Here is an 18,456-nt window from a genome sequence, read left to right as displayed (position 1 = left end):
TCTTGTGATACGACGTCTTGTGATACTATGTCTTGTGATACGACGTCTTGTGATACTATGTCTTGTGATACGACGTCTTCTGATACGACGTCTTGCTAGGGATACGACGTCTTGTTATACTATGTCTTGTGATACGACGTCTTGTGATACGACGTCTTGTGATACTATGTCTTGTGATACGACGTCTTGTGATACGACGTCTTGCTAGGGATACGACATCTTGTGATACGACGTCTTGTGATACGACGTCTTGCTAGGGATACGACGTCTTGTGATACGACGTCTTGTGATACGACGTCTTGCTAGGGATACGACGTCTTGCTTGAGATACGACGTCTTGCTTGAGATACTACGTCTTGTGATACGACGTCTTGTGATACTATGTCTTGTGATACGACGTCTTGCTAGGGATACGACACGCTGCTTGCTAGAACTTGTATGGGTCGGGATGAGTCACCTCGTGCCCGCGTGTACCCCGTTCACGACTCAAACAAAGCGCCGCTCCTCAGTCTGCTTGTAGATCTCGTTCAGTGCACAACCCTTGCTGTAACTCTCCGTGAATTTTCACGTGTTTTTATTTCAATGTATGTATGCGTTTTAGTAATGAGTAGTCTAAATTATATTATACAAACCCCATTAATGTGTAATATGCCAAATAAAATATAATTTCTTATACTCTGGAACGGATTATTTACTTTCCCTTTATTTCTTATGGGAAAATAATCGTTTGGTATATACGTCATTTTCGGTGTAAGTCCTACCTTCTGGAACGGAATTAACGACGCATACCGAGGTACCACTGTGTTTTATTTTACACCGATGTGTCTCAACGAGGCCTGAGCCACCCCCAGCCACGCCGAGCAGCGCGGTGAAGTCTGGTCACGGGGAAGGCCTTCATCCAGCAGTGGATTGGCAAAGGACTGCGACTTAGCGTTAAACTCGAAATAGATTTTATTTTACCAGGTGGGGGTCCACTAAAGAGCTGCTGTGTAGCTTATCGAAGTGGATCGTCGGCATCGTGTGGAAATTTATAGCAGCAGCAGCAGCCAAATATTCTAAACGCGTGGTGATGTTGATTCTAAATGCGGAGACACCGCAAACTCCAAATCTACAGCAGCAGGCGTCTCGGGGTAGGGATTGGACCCACGACCTCCTGCGTACCGGGCGAGGTAGTTAACATCTCGTCAACGGTACGCCCACTGTGCAGTGTTTTACCCGTAGGCAGAACAAAGTAAAAGACGCTAAATGGGCGCCTTCAAAATAAAAGTCCTGGCCATTAAAGCCAACAACGACTTGCAACTCTCCCCTCCCTTTGCATTGTAAAATAATAACGTCAATCTTGTGCCGCCGCCGTACAGCAACCGGCTCGCTCTCTCGGAGGAGGAATTACAAACGAGCAGGGCAGCAGCAGCAGCAGCCACGTGGCGGTGAGCAACCGGCACCACCAACAATTATTGCCCAAGCTCTACGGCCCCCTACATATACACACACACACAGACGTTTTCAGCCAATCGACGACGATGATGTTGGTGGGTGTTGACGCCAGCGCTGGATTACAGGGCGTGCGACGACACAGCAAGGATGAAGCGTGGCGCATGCCCGGGTAACGGAACCCGATGAACAATGTGCGTGGAATTCCTCTTTAAGGCGGAATGCTCAGTGGTGGCACGGCTCCGGCACGGCTCTGGCTCGGCTACGATCTGGTACAGCTTTGGCTCGGGTACGGCTCAGGCTCGGTCCAGCAAGAGAGCTGCGCGCTCCTCGGTTGCTTTCAGAAAAACGCAGCGTTAGGTGAGGAGCTGACAAAGCCGTGGCTCGGCTCAGGCTCGGTCAGTGTCGTGGAAAATCCCCGAACTTGGCCGGGACCATTACTCCAAAGCTGTCTCGGGTTAAACGATTCGTGCCTGTGACATCGGCCGTTCCACCAACACTGCATCCAGTAAGGAGAGGGGGGGGGGGGAGACCTTGCTGCTGATGAGACATTGGAGGTTGAAACCAGTCCAGAGTATTTGCTTGTCTTGAATGATACACTCCACGAAGGTCGTGCGGTTGGTGAGTTGTGTAAGAAAAAAAAAATACTCCAGATGCGTGGGTTTTATTTTAAGGATACTTTGTATATTTACTGGGCTGTAGTTTTAGCACGTGCCGTTGAGCCGTGGCTAACCCTGAACCGAGGCTGAGCCAAGGCCTTTGCCAGGCCTAACCCAAGCCTGACCAAGGCCTGGCTCAGGCCTGAGCAAGGCCTCACCAAAGCCTGAGACAGGCCTGAGCCAAGGCATCACCATAGCCTGAGCCAGGCCTCACCAAGGCCTGAGACCAGGCCTGAGCAAGACCTCACCAAGGCCTGATCCAAAGCCTGAGACAGGCCTGAGCAAAGGCCTCACCATAGCCTGAGCCAGGCCTGAGCAAAGGCCTGAGCCAGGCCTGAGCAAAGGCCTGAGCCAAGGTTGAACGCCAACAGAGCAAAGGCCTGACCCTGAGGAGGAGCTGAATCTCCCCGCTCCGTGACCCAGAACCCTCCCGGCGTGCGCGCCGTGCCTGCTTTTGTTCTCGGCCTGCAGGGAATCGCGGTGCAGTGCGCCAACCGCTGTGGCCCACCGCTCCACCTAATTGGATTATAAAATAAAGACAAGCGGACAATACCGCAGCATCTACTTCGCATATCCGTCTCTCTACATAAATACAAGTATTCTTAATACTTTCCATCAGCCCATGTCGGCTAGCGTTGATTCGGTCATAAACTAAACTCTGCACGCGCGGTCTCATCTGCAATCAGGCTCTCTTGAATCAACACGGGGGCTGATTTGATATGTAAAGAATACCTTTATATTTTTTTGTTAGACGGACAGAGACATTGAGCGCTGGTGTGTTGATGTTGTTTATAGTCTCCACAACGGCGCTGGTCATTGCCGAGTATTGTACCGGGTTACGGAGGGGTATTGAGGGGCCACTTGCGTTGTGGTTTTGTTAAAATTGCGGCTGGGATTCTCTGTGCGGTCTCTCGCCAACAACCGCGACCCTCCGCACTACCACCAACACCTCCGCCGCTAAGGGCCACATTCTCGGCGCACGTCCCTTGCTCCACCACGCTCACGATCAACATCGTTACAGTCTATCCCGTAATCCCGAGCACTAACCCTCACCGCTACAGTCTATCCGTAACCCCCACCGCTACAGTATATCCCTAACCCTCACAGCAACAGTCTTTCCTGAACGCCCACCGCTACAGTCTATCCCTAACTTTAACCTTAACCCCCCCACCGCTACAGTCTATCCCAGACCCTAAAACTCACGGCAACAGTCTTTCCCGAACCCCCACCGCTACAGTCTATCCCCGACTCTATCCCTAACCCCCACGGTCACAGTCTATCCCTGGCTCTAACCTTAACCCCCAGGGTCACAATCCCTGACTCTAACCCCAGGGTCACAACCTATCCCTAACCCCGACCGCTACAGTCTATCCCTAACTTTAACCTTAACCCCCACGGTCACAGTATATCCCTAACCCTAACCGCAGGGTCACAGTCTAACCCTAACCCGCACCACCACAGACTATCCCTAACTCTAACCCCCATGGCCACAGAACTGTATACCCCTAACCCAAAGCCTTAATGAGGTGGGTGGATCCCCAATTAAAGTTCCCCTTACCAGCTCCCCCACCCCACGCCCAACCCCCATGACCCAGACAGTCCTTTAGTGTGACCCGTAAGTCGGAGGGTGCGCGTGTGATGTGACGAGGTGGGGGTGGAGGTGTAGGGGGTTGCGTGTGTGTTAGTGTGTGTGTGCCTGTGTGTGGGTATCTGTGTGTGTTAGTGTGTGTGTCTGTATGTTAGTGTGTTAGTGTGTGTCTGTATGTTTGTGGGGAGCGGTAGTGTAGCGGTTAGCGCGCTGCGCTATGAACCTGGCGACCCCGGTTCGATTCCCGCTCACGGCCAACACCAGTGACGATTATCTGAACCGGTCCCGGGCCTCCCCTAGGTCGACTCAACCTCAAATGAGTACCTGGTGCGGTGTGTAAACATTGCCACTTGGGAGACAAAGGCGGTCGGGCGTGGTGCTGGCCACCCACCCCCTCGTGTACCGTTCCGGCCTTCATAGGTGCTCGCTAACAGCACTTGCCCCCTTCAGTCTGTTAAGGCTATATGGGGGATCTTTGTCTTTATCTTTGTATGTCAGTGTGTGTGTTTGTATGTTAGTTTGTGTGTATGTTAGTTTGTGTGTGTATATATTAGTGTATATATTAGTGTGTATATTAGTGTGTATATTAGTGTGTATATTAGTGTGTATATTAGTGTGTGTGTTAGTGTGTGTCTGTGTATGTTAGTGTGTGTTTGTGTTAGTATGTGTGTTAGTATGTGTGTTAGTATGTGTGTTAGTGTGTGTATATTAGTGTGTGTGTATATTAGTGTGTGTGTCTGTGTGTGTTAGTGTGTGTGTGTTAGTGTGTGTCTGTGTGGGTAGTGTGTTTGTGTATGTGTGTTTGTGTATGTGTGTTTGTGTATGTATGTTTGTGTATGTTAGTGTGTGTGTTAGTGTGTGTGTTTGTGTGTGTATATTAGTGTGTGTGTCTGTGTGGGTGGTGTAGTCGTTAGCGCTACGCTGCGCTCCGAACCCGGCGACCCGAGTTCGATTCCCGCTCACTGCCAACACCAACAGTGACGATTATCTGAACCGGTCCTGGGTCTCGCCAAGGTCGACTCAGCCTCAAATGAGTACCTAGTGCCGTGTATAACCACCGCCACTGGGGAGACAAAGGCGGCCGGGCGTGGTGCTGGATAACTCCCCCTTCCTCGTGTGCCGTGCCAGCCATAATAGGCGCTCCCCTAACAGAACTTGACCCAACAATCTCGTAGAGTCTATTAAAGTCTAGAGGGGCGATCATTGTGTTTTGTACATGTGTGTGTGTGTGGCTGGTGTTTACGTATGTGTGAAACGTGGCATTCCTCAATGAGTGTGCATGCTGTATTCATGAACGTGCGTATGCACGAATATGTGTACACACATAGGTGTATCCATCTGTGTCAATGTTATGTATCGGCGTATGCTTTTGTGCATGTGTGTGTGTACATATATAACTACGGGTGTGTGTGTTTGTCTGAACCGGTCCTGGGCCTCGCCTAGGTCGACTCGGCCTCAAATGAGTACCTGGTGCGGTGTGTAGTAATCATTGCCACTGGGGAGACAAAGGCGGCCGGTTGTAGTCGCTGGCTTACCTGCCGATTCGTTTTACCGTGCTGCCCTTCGTAGGTGCTACTCGCTAATACAATAGTACGTGCCCCCAGTCTGTTGAGGCTACACGGTGTTGGGGATCACTGCCTCTCTTCTCATGTGAATGCGCCCATGGGTAAATGTTGTGTGTGTGTGTGCGAGCTAGGGTAGCCCACGTGGTCACGGATCGAGATCAATGTTGTGTGTGTGTGCGGGCCAGGGTAGCCCACGTGGTCACGGATCGAGATAAATGTGTGTGTGTGCGGGCTAGGGTAACCCACGTGGTCACGGATCGAGATCAATGTTGTGTGTGTGTGTGCGGGCTAGGGTAGCCCACGTGGTCACGGATCGAGATCAATGTTGTGTGTGTGTGCGGGCTAGGGTAGCCCACGTGGTCACGGATCGAGATCAATGTTGTGTGTGTGTGCGGGCTAGGGTAACCCACGTGGTCACGGATCGAGATAAATGTTGTGTGTGTGTGCGGGCTATGGTAGCCCACGTGGTCACGGATCGAGATCAATGTTGTGTGTGTGTGTGCGGGCCAGGGTAGCCCACGTGGTCACGGATCGAGATCAATGTGTGTGTGTGTGTGGGCCAGGGTAGCCCACGTGGTCACGGATCGAGATCAATTTTGTGTGTGTGTGCGGGCTAGGGTAGCCCACGTGGTCACGGATCGAGATCAATGTGTGTGTGTGTGTGGGCCAGGGTAGCCCACGTGGTCACGGATCGAGATCAATGTGTGTGTGTGTGTGGGCCAGGGTAGCCCACGTGGTCACGGATCGAGATCAATTTTGTGTGTGTGTGCGGGCCAGGGTAGCCCACGTGGTCACGGATCGAGATCAATTTTGTGTGTGTGTGCGGGCTAGGGTAACCCACGTGGTCACGGATCGAGATAAATGTGTGTGTGTGTGTGGGCTAGGGTAGCCCACGTGGTCACGGATCGAGATCAATTTTGTGTGTGTGTGCGGGCCAGGGTAGCCCACGTGGTCACGGATCGAGATAAATGTGTGTGTGTGTGCGGGCTAGGGTAACCCACGTGGTCACGGATCGAGATAAATGTTGTGTGTGTGCGGGCTATGGTAGCCCACGTGGTCACGGATCGAGATCAATGTGTGTGTGTGTTAGGGTAGCCCACGTGGTCACGGATCGAGATAAATGTTGTGTGTGTGCGGGCTATGGTAGCCCACGTGGTCACGGATCGAGATCAATGTTGTGTGTGTGTTAGGGTAGCCCACGTGGTCACGGATCGAGATAAATGTTGTGTGTGTGCGGGCCAGGGTAGCCCACGTGGTCACGGATCGAGATGATGATGGCCCAGGCGTTGGAAAGAAATTTGTAAACGTCTGAATATATCCCATCTAAATTTACGTCACTCACACGCTTGCTGTCGCTGCTGCTGCTGCTCCAGCTTTAACATATTTGAGTGTCGAGTTTATTTCATTCGCAACACGGGGATGGGGGTTCCATTTAGCCAGCCCGGCTATTTTACACTTGGAGATCCGTGGCGCGTGAACATCGCAGCAGCAGCAGCAGCAACACAACGTAAAAAATACATCAACGAGTACATAGGGTCCTTAAGGAATATTCCAACAGTTGACAAACGAGTTGTTTAAATGTCGTAAGAACAAATACACACACACACACATACACCGGTGCAAATCTAACGTGGGGAGCAAGAGGCACCAGAACAGATCAGGTACAGGTGCGGTTCAGGTTCTGGTGCAAGTGTTGAGGCGTAAATGATGGACACGGAGAGCAGTCGTCGTGGGGGCTGACGCCAACTGTTGATTTAGGGCTTCCCGCCTAAGGGTTGGGGAAGGGTTAACATCGGACTCGGCTAAGCCAATCTCCCCCGGGGGGAAGGGTACTGGGAATCCCTACGCCTCCCAGGCAAAACGAGCTCTTCCCCACAGCGCTGGCCGACGGTTCAACCAACTCAGCCAGCCAGGTAAAGTAGCCCCCCGCCCCCCTAGCCTGGTGCTACTTCTCCCCTACCCTGGGTCCCCACTCTCCTGCCGCTCACAACCCCGGCTCCTGGCGAAGACCCCGAACACGTCACGGGTCCACCCTCAAATACCCCGAGGGGACGTGACGTCACTCCTCCCGAGGCGAGTGTCACATCCCGTCACCACTTTACTCCTCAACGCAAGTAAGCGCTCTATTTTTCGATTTAAAGCTTTCGTGACTGCAAGGATTCATCTTCTTTGGTTCTTTCGGTAAAGTCCACGTAGAATGAGAATAAAATAATAAAATAACACAATAAAATTCTCACGACGTTTCGGCCACAACGCAAGCGGCCGTCTTCAGGTGAAAGGTACAGACCTGTCGGGATGACATTGAAGCTCTGTCGTCCTGACAGCTCTGTACCTTTCACCTGAAGACGGCCGCTTGCATTGTGGCCGAAACGTCGTGAGAATTTTATTGTGTTATTTTATTATTTTATTCTCATTCTAGGTGACCTTACCGAAAGAACCAAAGAAGATAAGCGCTCTATTTTAGTCTAAACCGTGACACGTGGCAATAGAAATAAATAAATAAAGACTCACGTCTCGTGTCAATAACACTGCGTGCGGCCTTAAGGAGGAAACGCATAATAGGCGACGTTTCGGGCAGCGGCTCTTCTGCGTAGCACATCTTCAATTAGGCGTTATGACGAAGGGCTGTTGTCCGAAACGTCTTCTGTACGGTGTTATTGACAAACGCGTTGAGTTTTATTAACGGTGCTCATGCGCCACTGCCAACGGAGAATCGCCAAATAACAAGCTATACAGAGTATTGTAGATAACGCATCCCATCAGCTGCACAGACTTTTGGAAGTATTTTTGTCCCAGCAGCATTGGTTCAAAGCGAGACATTCTGGACCGGTTTTGACTTTTAGTGTCTCATCAGCAGTCAGGCGTTCCTTGATCCAATGCTTGTGAACTGCCCAATGTTTATGGGCAAGGACCTGTCTCTGTTCGATATGGGTTCCTAGTTTCGATAACAAAAACTCTACGATGCACAACACAGAATAATCGCTGTCTGCGGAGAACATGAAGAACAAAATAAGCAGACAAATAAGACCCATGTTTATCACCGAGGCTCCTTGCCTGGAATCGTCCCGGCATTTCACCCCCAGCATTGGTTCACGCAAAGCCGACGAGACGCCTAATGTCGAAATCGCTCCGGGAGCTTTGCTCATCGCCAACCAACACAGCGTAAATTAGCCAATCTCAGAAAGGGCGTGTGGGCGGCCTATGGGATGTTCTATGTTTATTGTTCACTTCATGTCGACAGACAGACAATGTGAACGAAGCACATTGTCTGTTTTCTTGATTTTCTGATTCATAATCACCACGACCGCTCTAACGATGATTTTGAGTTGTATGCACGTTGGACCTCTTTCGCACCGTACGTAGCCAACCGTGCTTCTCGGAGGTGCGGGGCGTCATCTTCTTCGTGTCGTACGGCTGATGATGCAGCTGCAGAGCAACGACTACAATTTCACATTCAGGTGGTCGCGCCCCAGATGGTGACCACGTCGGGAGCAGCGGAGTTAGTGTGATCATCATCGCTGTGATGTCTCCGTTGTATGTGTGGATCGGGGCATTACGTCCGTTACACGTTGTACGACGGTCTGTTCTGGATGACGACAGTCGCACACCGCTACTACCGGAGAGTTTTTGAATTGCCCATTTGTGCGTCGGGCGTCCGCATCGACGACCACGGTTCGAGGAGCGGATGCGGTTTAGGATGGACCATGGAGCTCTGTGGAAGATCGAACCTCAGGCATCTTCTGCGTTTGGGTCAACTTCTGCGTTTGGCTCAACTTCTGCGTTGCGTCGTGATGACGGCTCCGATGGTCGTCGGAGTTAACGGCGATCGTGAGACGCGCGCTGCGCTTTCAATCGTCACACCGTCTCATCTCGGACCCACCACCCCCGTCTCTTTTTCTCGCGCAGGGCGCTGGGCCGGATGATGGAACCCCCAACCCGCCCCACCCCCTTCTAACGAACAGAGGACGGCGAGGAGACTCCGGTTCTCGTGAGCATGCACGCGACCGGAATCGATGGAAGGAAGAACGGCGAGGGACCGGCGGAGATGTGCAGAGGTTGTGTACTCTCTTTGGTTACCTAGCTGTATGAGTGATCGCCGAGCCTATCATAAAGCTAGATAACCGAAAGTAGTAACAACGCTTATACTCGCCACGTGGAACGCTCAAGAGGAAGCGACGGTCCAGCAGCGGAGACATCATCGTCGTCGTCGTCTCGGCAGAGACGCGCGGGGGACTCGGGACACTCTGGGGTGTTGGGTGGAAGGGGGAGAGATTGGGGGTTGGGTGAGGCATGGGCGGGGGGGGGTAGACATTGGGGTTGAAGCGGGGAGTTAGACAATAGGGGGGTTGGATGGGAGGGAATGGGAGAAAAGATCGCATCTCAGACGCTGGGGGGTGGAGGCAGGCAGGGAGGGAGGGAACGGGTGGATCTCGACTCTCTTGGGGTGAGGGCGAGGAGAAGGGATGGCTCAGACACTGGGAGAACGTTCCAGACATTGGGGGGGGAGGGGGAAACGGGTGAGGGGGGGGGTGTGGAGACCAGACCAGTGTGGGACAGCAGCGTCCAGACACAATGGGAGGAGGGGGGGGGAGGGGTTGACACAATGGGGGAGGGGCTCAGACACGTGGGGGGGGGGGGGGGGTGGCTGGAGAGTCGGGCCTTGACCGTAACTCTAAAAAAAAAACACTTTAGCGTCACGGGTTCAACACGCTCCTGTGACGTCAATGCGGCGTGACTGGCCGTGACTCTCAAGTAGTTGGCACGCGCCTTACTCAAGCGAGCACTGGATCCGCGCGGCGCCAGGCACGGGGCCACGGAACGTCGTGGCGTCCGCGGTACACTTGGGAGCAACTTCCCTTTCACCCGCGTCTCCATCTCCCCATCCGCGGAGGCTAAGCACGACTTTTGAGGCCCGTTTGGTACTCGTGCGGGAGCCTACCGGGGAATATCAACTGCGTTGGCTCCGTAAGGCCGCGTGGTCGATCAGGAGACGGCGAGAGAGCCAATTGCTCACTGCATCCATCCGTGCGGAGCTTTGGGTGTTGCTGTCCCTTTGTATACAGCGCCATGCCGGGTTTGCTCTCGTACGGGAAGCGAAACTCTCATCACTCGTGGAATGAATTGATGGGATTCATGAATATTCAAACATTGCAAATTCAGCAGCACTGCACATAGCCAACCGATTAGCATGGTTGGCTACGTGGGGTGCGAAAGAAGTTCAAAATACATACTACACACGTCATCGCATACTCTTTTGAAAGGTCAAACGATTGGTTGGTTATCTGTGAGCATCGTGGACTTGTAATATTAAAACTCGCTACTTTATACCCCTGGGGTGCACCCCGGGCACGGGAGCAGAGTCAAGGATGTAATGCGTGGGAGAGGGCGCAGGAGAGGCTGCATGAGGAGCTCCACGCTGCTGCACAACGGAGGAGGAGAGGCGTTTGTGTTCACAGTGGGCGGGGAAAGGGCAGGGATCCGGAGTTGGGGGTGGCCACACAGGATGTCACGTGGTTTACGGGAGGCTTGAGCTGATTTAGACCGACAGGAAGGCCTCGGCAAGGTAAGGTAATTTACCTTTTTTACCGGGTAAAAGGGTAAAGGTAAAGGTGTCGACATGCCAAGGGGTAAGGTAAAGGGTGGGGTAAAGGTAGCTCGGAAGAATTACCCGGTAGGGTAAAGGTAGCGCGAAGTATTAACCCGGTAAATACGGTGCCCTTGTTTACCGCTAAAAGCTCCGTGGCGCAGTCCGTGGCCTCCGTTTAATAAGTAATGTTAAAAAAAAACTTTTTTTTAAACACGCTGTTATGAAATCTACGAGTAATGGCAGAACTACACGACTCCAGAAAGTAGCCCTGAAACTTGCCACAACGTAAGGGACCATGGCCAATTACAGCCAACGTCAGTTGACAGTGGACAATTTGACACAAGCCGAAACATAAAACATTTTTAAAAATATTTTTTATTTTATTTTTAATGATAGAATACAGTATTGTCATCACTATGACATAAGTACACCAAGTTCGCAGTCGAAACCACATTGGGAAGTGGGTTAAAATTGAGTTACAAGATTTGAAGATACAACGACAACAACAGAGTGAGTTTAAAGAAAGCGTGTAAATTGGAATAATCGAAAGTATGCTATAGATGAATCAAGCACTATACCTAGCATTTACCTGTTATAAACCTTTTTCATGCGTAGTACCCCAGTAATTACCCTGCAATCGGGTAATTTGTATGGGGTAAGGGTAAAAGGTAGGGTAAAGGTAGGCTCGTTGTTTTTACCTTACCTTGCCGAGGCCTACCGACAGGTAAGTGATTCTGCACCGCAAAATCGATTTTAAAATGTGTTCCCTTTGTAGTAGGTATGCGTGCTTACACCACAGTCGATCGGCAGGTTCGACGCGTGTGGTGTGAGGCTAAGTGATTGCTCGCCCTGGCCGGGGATCGAACTCGGGTAGCCCAGGGCTCGTAGCCGCAGAGCGCTAACCACTGCGCCACCGCTCGGCCCTCAAATCGCGAATATGTCAGATCTTAAACGCAAAGCGGCCAGCGACAAGCCGCACTATTGAAGTGGGTAACATTTTAAATAAAGCAGACGCCTTCTCATGCATCCGTTTGTGTCTCTCCACTTTAAAGAAAAAAAATCCGAATTTTTCTTTTTTACGCATCCCATCGGCGACACAACCTTCTGGGAGTGACTATCACCAGCAGCGTTTGGTTCACCGCAGGTAAACGCTTTATGGGTTTCCACATTCGGTGTCTCATCGGCAGCAGCAGCAGAGTCGGGAGGTTCGCGTGAGCCATTGCTGGTGAACTGCCACGTGTTCATTGGCAATGGCCTCTCAGATCATCACTACTGGTACAGTCAAGTGACAACAACATTTCGCACTTGCACACAGCAACTAACTCCCGGCCACAGCTTGGCTTTCATGTTTCATTATTTGAAACTGTAAAACATGTTTCTCTCATTGTTTATAATATAATTCGACGTTGAGATTGAATGTGATGATGGCGCTCTTTGAGTGGCAGATGTGTCTTGAGAAATATCCGCCACCTCGTGTGGCACAAAACCACACTTGACTCTAGATATAGTCACGTTTGGGGGCGCCACGGTGGACTAGGAGATGTTAACTCCCTCGCCTGGTCTGCAGGAGATCGTGGGTTCGATCCCGACCCTGACGCCTGCTGCTGTAGATTTGGAGTTTGTGCTTTCTCTCTCTCGCTTTCCCCGTGGTCGCGTGGATTTTTCTCCGCGTTCTCCGTTTTTAATCCTCATTTACAATCAACAACGTCACGCCTTCAGAGTGTACGGCCGCTGCTATATATGTCCACGTGGATAAGCCACTTCGTTGAGCCGTCATCATGTGTGACAGCCGAGGTCGCTTCTGGTAAAATAAAAATAACAAATACTTTAGGTTAGATATGGCTTCTAATTCGACGCAAAGCTATAGCATACTCAACGCAAAGCAATGGTTAGGTTCGTTGCGTAGGCTGTATATACATTAACACGTCTTGCATACCTACTCTTTTAATTCTTTCGGTAAAGTCACGTAGTTAGAAATACCAAAGAGTATGGATTTCTGCGATCAGGAAAGCTTAAAATCTTGCAAACCTTATCAGTGCCCTACCTTAGTACAGACCAATTCAGACTTTATTGGTCACCCCGTGACCTTATAAATCTCGACGTTCATCCAACAAAGTTCTATCACAAGGGCGAAACACAAATAGACAACAATAATGTTGTCCGTATTGAAACGTCTGTACGCCGTATGGACCTGAAAACTCAATTCTCCTCTACAAGAATACGGGCTGAACCGAATGGGTTGACACGTATGCTCTTGTGTTTGTATGCTGTGATGGTTTTTTTGGACAATTACTGAATCGTGCGGCGACAAATAGACATTGTTAAGCGTTGTAAGGCGTCAGTTCATTTGTTTCCGATGTGCTATGACGAAGGGCCATTGCCCGAAACGTCGCCTATTTCAGTTTGGTGATTTTGCAACCAATGCCAATGCAGCAGTAGCAGCATCAACACCAAATAATTAAGTGATAATTATGGTTGTCTCAACGAAATGTTTTACGTAAAATCGAATTGCTATTCGGAACATTTTTAAAAATATATATATTAATCAAGGACTGTCGCAAAACTTTGAGACAAAAAAGTAAAAGTTTAAATAAAATAAAATCGCTTGTAAGCCCCGGTCGCGGCGTCCGCGGCGCTGCCGACTTAGGCGCGCCCATCCCGGCAGAGTCGCTAGCCGAGGACCGCGGTCGCATTTGCGGCCTTACGAACGATAACTTTCCCCAAGGCTAAATTCACGTAGGTAGGTTCAAAGAAAATAACAACAACAAAAAAAACTACGATAGGAGATGACGATTGCTTGTGTTGCGATCGAAACGTCCGCAGTTTTTTTAATTTAGTTATTTTCTTTGAACCTATCTACGTGATTTTACCGAAAGACCCAAGAATATTAATTCCTGCAAGCCGCTAAAGCTTTACGTCAAGATTTCCCAAGGCTGTTTCCAACGTGAACGAAACTCTCGTGTTATAAGTTGTTGGGTTGCCGTTTGAGACGTGAGAAACGCCGAACACGTTCATTAAAGCGCTGCACGTGAACAATGGGAGCCTCGTGGACCCTGCTCGGTGTCCCGGCGGTACCGGCTAAGGCGCGTCTCACCCGGCAGCGCCGCTAGCCGAGGACCGCGGTCGCATTTGCGGCCTACGAACAATCCCGCACATTTTTCGTGAACATTTCATTGAAAAAAAAATTGTAGCGATTATTAAACGATGTTGTGAAATGTAAACATTCTCGGGCGTTAAAATATTAATATTTAGATTCGTGAATCTGAAACGCATACTTGTGTGCGTGTATATATGTGTGTGTGTGTTTTACTACGTCTCATGCACAATTGTGTCGATTAGAATTGCATTGATTAAATGATTTAATATCGATTTCATGAAGCTAAGAAGACAAGTCTCTTGCCAATGTTACGGCTGGGGCACATGCCATTTAAAACCTGACGCTTTCGGATAAACGTTTGAACAACAACAACAACAACCACAACCGTGCACGGGCAGACCGCAGGCACGAAACTACAACCAGTATAGATATAGGCGAGTTTAAAACGTGAGCCTTATTATTAATAGCGATTCATATGTTTTGGTTAATCTTGACACATCTCTGAAACGCGTGTTTGCTCGATCACGGCCGTGTGCGCTTGTTTCCAAGTCCGTGATCTCGAAGGGCCGCAGAGGCGAACGACATTCGCACACCGTGTCAACAACCCATTCGGTTTCGCCCGTATTCTCGTCCAGGGGAATTGAGAAATTCAGGTGTACAGCCGTTTCAATACGGACAAAAAACCTTTGTTTTTGGCTATTTGTGTTGCTGCCCTGTGATGGGACTTTGTTGGATGAACGTTGAGATTTCAAGGGTCACGGGATGACCAACAAGGTCTGAATTGGTCTGTAGTAAGGGGTTGACAGGTATGCATTCGGCACAACTATAGTGGAACACAATTAATGCAAACCGACACACCTGATGACGACCGTTTGTGTTATGGTCGAAACGTCGTGAGGATTTTTATTGTTTTATATGTTTTATTATTTTATTGTTTCCCTTCAACGTGACTTTACCGAAAGAGCTAAGAATGTGGAACACATTCTCAACCCACAATTATGTTCTTAGGAAGCCAATACGAGTAACGTTTGGCAACACACCGTGCGCTAATCTAAATGCGTGCGACTGAAAGGTCTATTGAGACAATTGTTTATTTCAAGTGTATTGGTTTATTGATTTCGCTCATGGAGAAGTAATTTCATCCCGTCTTCGTTTCGTGGCCCACAATCGCGGATACGCAAGCCCCATGAACGGTGGCTAATGATCATCATCTGAATAATCAGAACCACAACGAGCAACCGATGACCGGTCTTCAACGTGTAAACAACGTGACATTCACGTGCCGTTGTGCTATGAAGAAGGGCCATTGCCCGAAACGTCGCCTATTATATACCTGAACCTATATTTTTATTTATTTTACCAGGCAAGGCCCCATTGAGATACTTAGCTCTTGTTCAGACGCGACCGGGCCACAAGTGATAACGGGGAGTGGCTTATTACGTGGACATTTATAGCAGCCAAACTCTCTAAACGCGTTATGTTTATTCTAAATGTGGATGGGAAAACCCGGAGGAAGCGGAGAAAAATCTACGTGACCACGGGGAGAGAGAGAGACACTAATATACAGCAGCAGGCGTCAGGGTAGGGATCGAACCCACGAACTTCTGTATACCAGGCGAGGGAGTTGACATCTCAAAGCCACCATGGCGCCCCACGGTAACGCCACCACACGCTGCTGTTGTTAATGAATGCGTGGAGTTGCTTTTGGTGTTGTTAATTCAACTGTGCTTGTACATCGCTGCCAACGCAGCAGCATCATCACCAGTCAATCTGTGAATGGGAACCCATTGAGGGAGAGACAAAGAGGGGGGGTGGGGTGGTTGTGGTCGTGGTGTGGAGCGGTGGTGCAGCGGTTAGCGCGCTGCTCTACGAACCCGGCTAGCCAAGTTCGATTTCCCGCTCACGGCCAACGCCACCAGTGACGATTATCTGAAGCGGCCCTATGTCGACTCCGCCTCAAATGAGTGCCTGGTGCGGCGTGTAGTCATCGGCCACTGGGGATACAAAGGCGGCCGGGCGTGGTGTTGGCCACTCACCCACTCGTGCGCCGTGCCGGCCTTCATATGTGGCACTCGTCAACAGCACTTGCCCCAACAGTTTGTTAAGGCTATACGGGAGGGGGGGGGGGATCTTTCTCTTTGGTGGTGGTTGGGAAGACGCAAGCAATTAGCTCGATGTTCCAGCACAATTACACAATCCCACCTCTCCCACCGAGTGGAACTTGAGTGTTTTACTCGCTAGACCTCGACATCCTGTCAGCACAAATACAAAGAATCCTCCCGTATGGCCTTCAACTGTTGGGGCAAGTGCTTTTAGCGAGTAGCATCTATCCACAGAAGCTATGTAGCTCTTTCTCGGAAGCGACCTCGCCACAAATGATAGCTCAAAGAAATGGCGTATCATCATGTGGAAATTCATAGCAGCCAAATACTCTAAACGCGTGGTGATGTTGATTTCTAAATGTGGAGGGAAACCCAGTGGACCTGGAGAAAAATCCACGCGACCACGGGGAGAGAGACACCGCAAACTCCAAATATACAGCAGCAGCAGGCGTCAGGGTCGGGATCGGACCCACGACCTCCTTCATACCAGGCGAGGTAGTTAACATCTCCTAGCCACCGTGATGATGATGATGAGAGAGAGACACCGCAAACGCCAAATATACAGCAGCAGGCGTCAGGGTCGGGATCGAACCCACGACCTCCTGCATACCAGGCGAGGTAGTCAACATCTCTTAGCCACCATGATGATGAGAGAGAGAGACACCGCAAACTCCAAATATACAGCAGCAGCAGGCGTCAGGGTCGGGATTGAACCCACGACCTCCTTCATACCAGGCGAGGTAGTCAACATCTCCTAGCCGCCGTGATGATGATGAGAGAGACACGCAAACTCCAAATATACAGCAGCAGGCGTCAGGGTCGGGATTGAACCCACGACCTCCTGTGTACCAGGCGAGGTAGTTAACATCTCCTAACCACCATGATGATGATGACAGAGAGACACCGCAAACTCCAAGTATACAGCAGCAGGCGTCGGGGTCGGGATTGAACCCACGACCTCCTGCGTACCAGGCGAGGTAGTCAACATCTCGCCACGGCGGCGCCGCAGACGCACGACGGAGCTGCAGCGGAGAGGAGGCGAGAGGAGGGACCGCGTCCCAAGGCACCACGGGAATCCGCTACGAGGGATTATTGAATGACAAGACCACGAGAGATGGTGATCATGGCGTGACAACTCCAGTAATTTGTAGTTTACATAATGTGGCCGCATTCTATGGCACAGATCCGCCACTCAGAGTGCGAGCATCAACATTTATATTTAACGTACAATTAGAACATTCTGAACATCCAGCAGTGGATGTACCATTACTGGTGGTGATAAGCTTTCATCCATCAGCGGATATAGATCATGGCAGATGACGATAGGCCTTCATCCAGCAGTGAATATAGATCATGGCTGGTGGTGGTGGTGATGTTGACGATGGTGATTTCTCTGCAGATAAAACGTTTTTAAAAAACACACGTTCAGGCTGATGATGATGATGGTTGTAATGATGCTGACGATGGATGGAAAGTATTGTATTCATGCTGACGACGATTATGTTGGTTGAACGGTGGTTCCGACGATGCATTTGTCCAAACCACTGCCCTCTCGCCTGGTAATAAACTAATAAACTCCGTCTCGTACCTAGACGCCAAACGTCTCTCTTTTATTGTTGTTGTACTCATACAAACACAAAGATGCACCTCCGCACTTTTGGGGCAAGTGGGTCAAGTAGCGTGAACCATCACGCGAACTCCGGACATCCTCGCAGCAGCAGCGGCTTTTGGCTGTTGGGCCATCGGACAAAGGCGGTGGTCACCGGCGGCATCGCGCGGCGCTTTCACACGCGCTTCTACGGCCGTCTGGAACGCTCTTCCTTCCGTCGTTAGGACGCCACTGAAGCTACGCACTGTTACATCTCAATTGAAACCTCGTTCTTGAAGGACTGCTTTTTTTCTGTGTGTTAAGTTTGTCGTCCTTCCCCCTGCGCCGTCGATGAGCACGGTTGGCTAAAGTACGGTGCCAAAGAAGTTCAACACACATACGTTAGCGGGCACGGTACACGGGGGGGGGGGGTGGGTGGCCAGCACCACGCCCAACCGCCTTTGTCTCCCGAGTGGCGATGAATACATACCGCACCAGGTACTCGTTTGAGGCTGAGTTGACCTAGGGGAGGCCCATTAACATTTCAGATAATCGTCATCGGTGAGCGGTAATCGAACTCGGGTCGCCGGGTTCGTAGCGCAGCGCGCTAACCGCTGCGCCACCGCTCCCCCCCCTACATACTACATACACTACAGTACACACACAGATACCCGTATAACCTCACGTACTATTGAGACAAGTGCTATTAGCGTCGCTAGCAGCTATGCAGGTTGAGATGGCACAACTAGGGGGTGGCGTGGCCTGTACCACCCCCAGCCGCCTTTGTCTCCCCAGCGGCGGTGTATCTTTATTACACCGCCGCAGTGCTTAGCTGAGAC

The 18,456-nt window shown here is 50.5% G+C and overlaps 1 long non-coding RNA gene across 1 annotated transcript in view; it reads left to right on the top strand.

Annotated features, from left to right (window-relative positions):
- Nucleotides 1–9,506, top strand: part of LOC142905700 (uncharacterized) — a 52,031-nt gene extending 42,525 nt beyond the window's left edge. Inside the window, exon 3 of the long non-coding RNA XR_012929718.1 lies at nucleotides 9,150–9,506. This is a non-coding gene — a long non-coding RNA (uncharacterized LOC142905700). The remainder of the gene's footprint in view (nucleotides 1–9,149) is intronic.
- Nucleotides 9,507–18,456: the final 8,950 nt, after the last annotated feature.

Source organism: Petromyzon marinus, chromosome 57, assembly GCF_048934315.1.
Source record: "Petromyzon marinus isolate PM22_M1 ecotype Great Lakes invasive population chromosome 57, UKy_Petmar_22M1.pri1.0, whole genome shotgun sequence".
NCBI lineage: Eukaryota > Metazoa > Chordata > Hyperoartia > Petromyzontiformes > Petromyzontidae > Petromyzon > Petromyzon marinus.
Note: the sequence above shows the minus strand (reverse complement) of the source record. Positions and strands in the feature narration are given on the sequence as shown.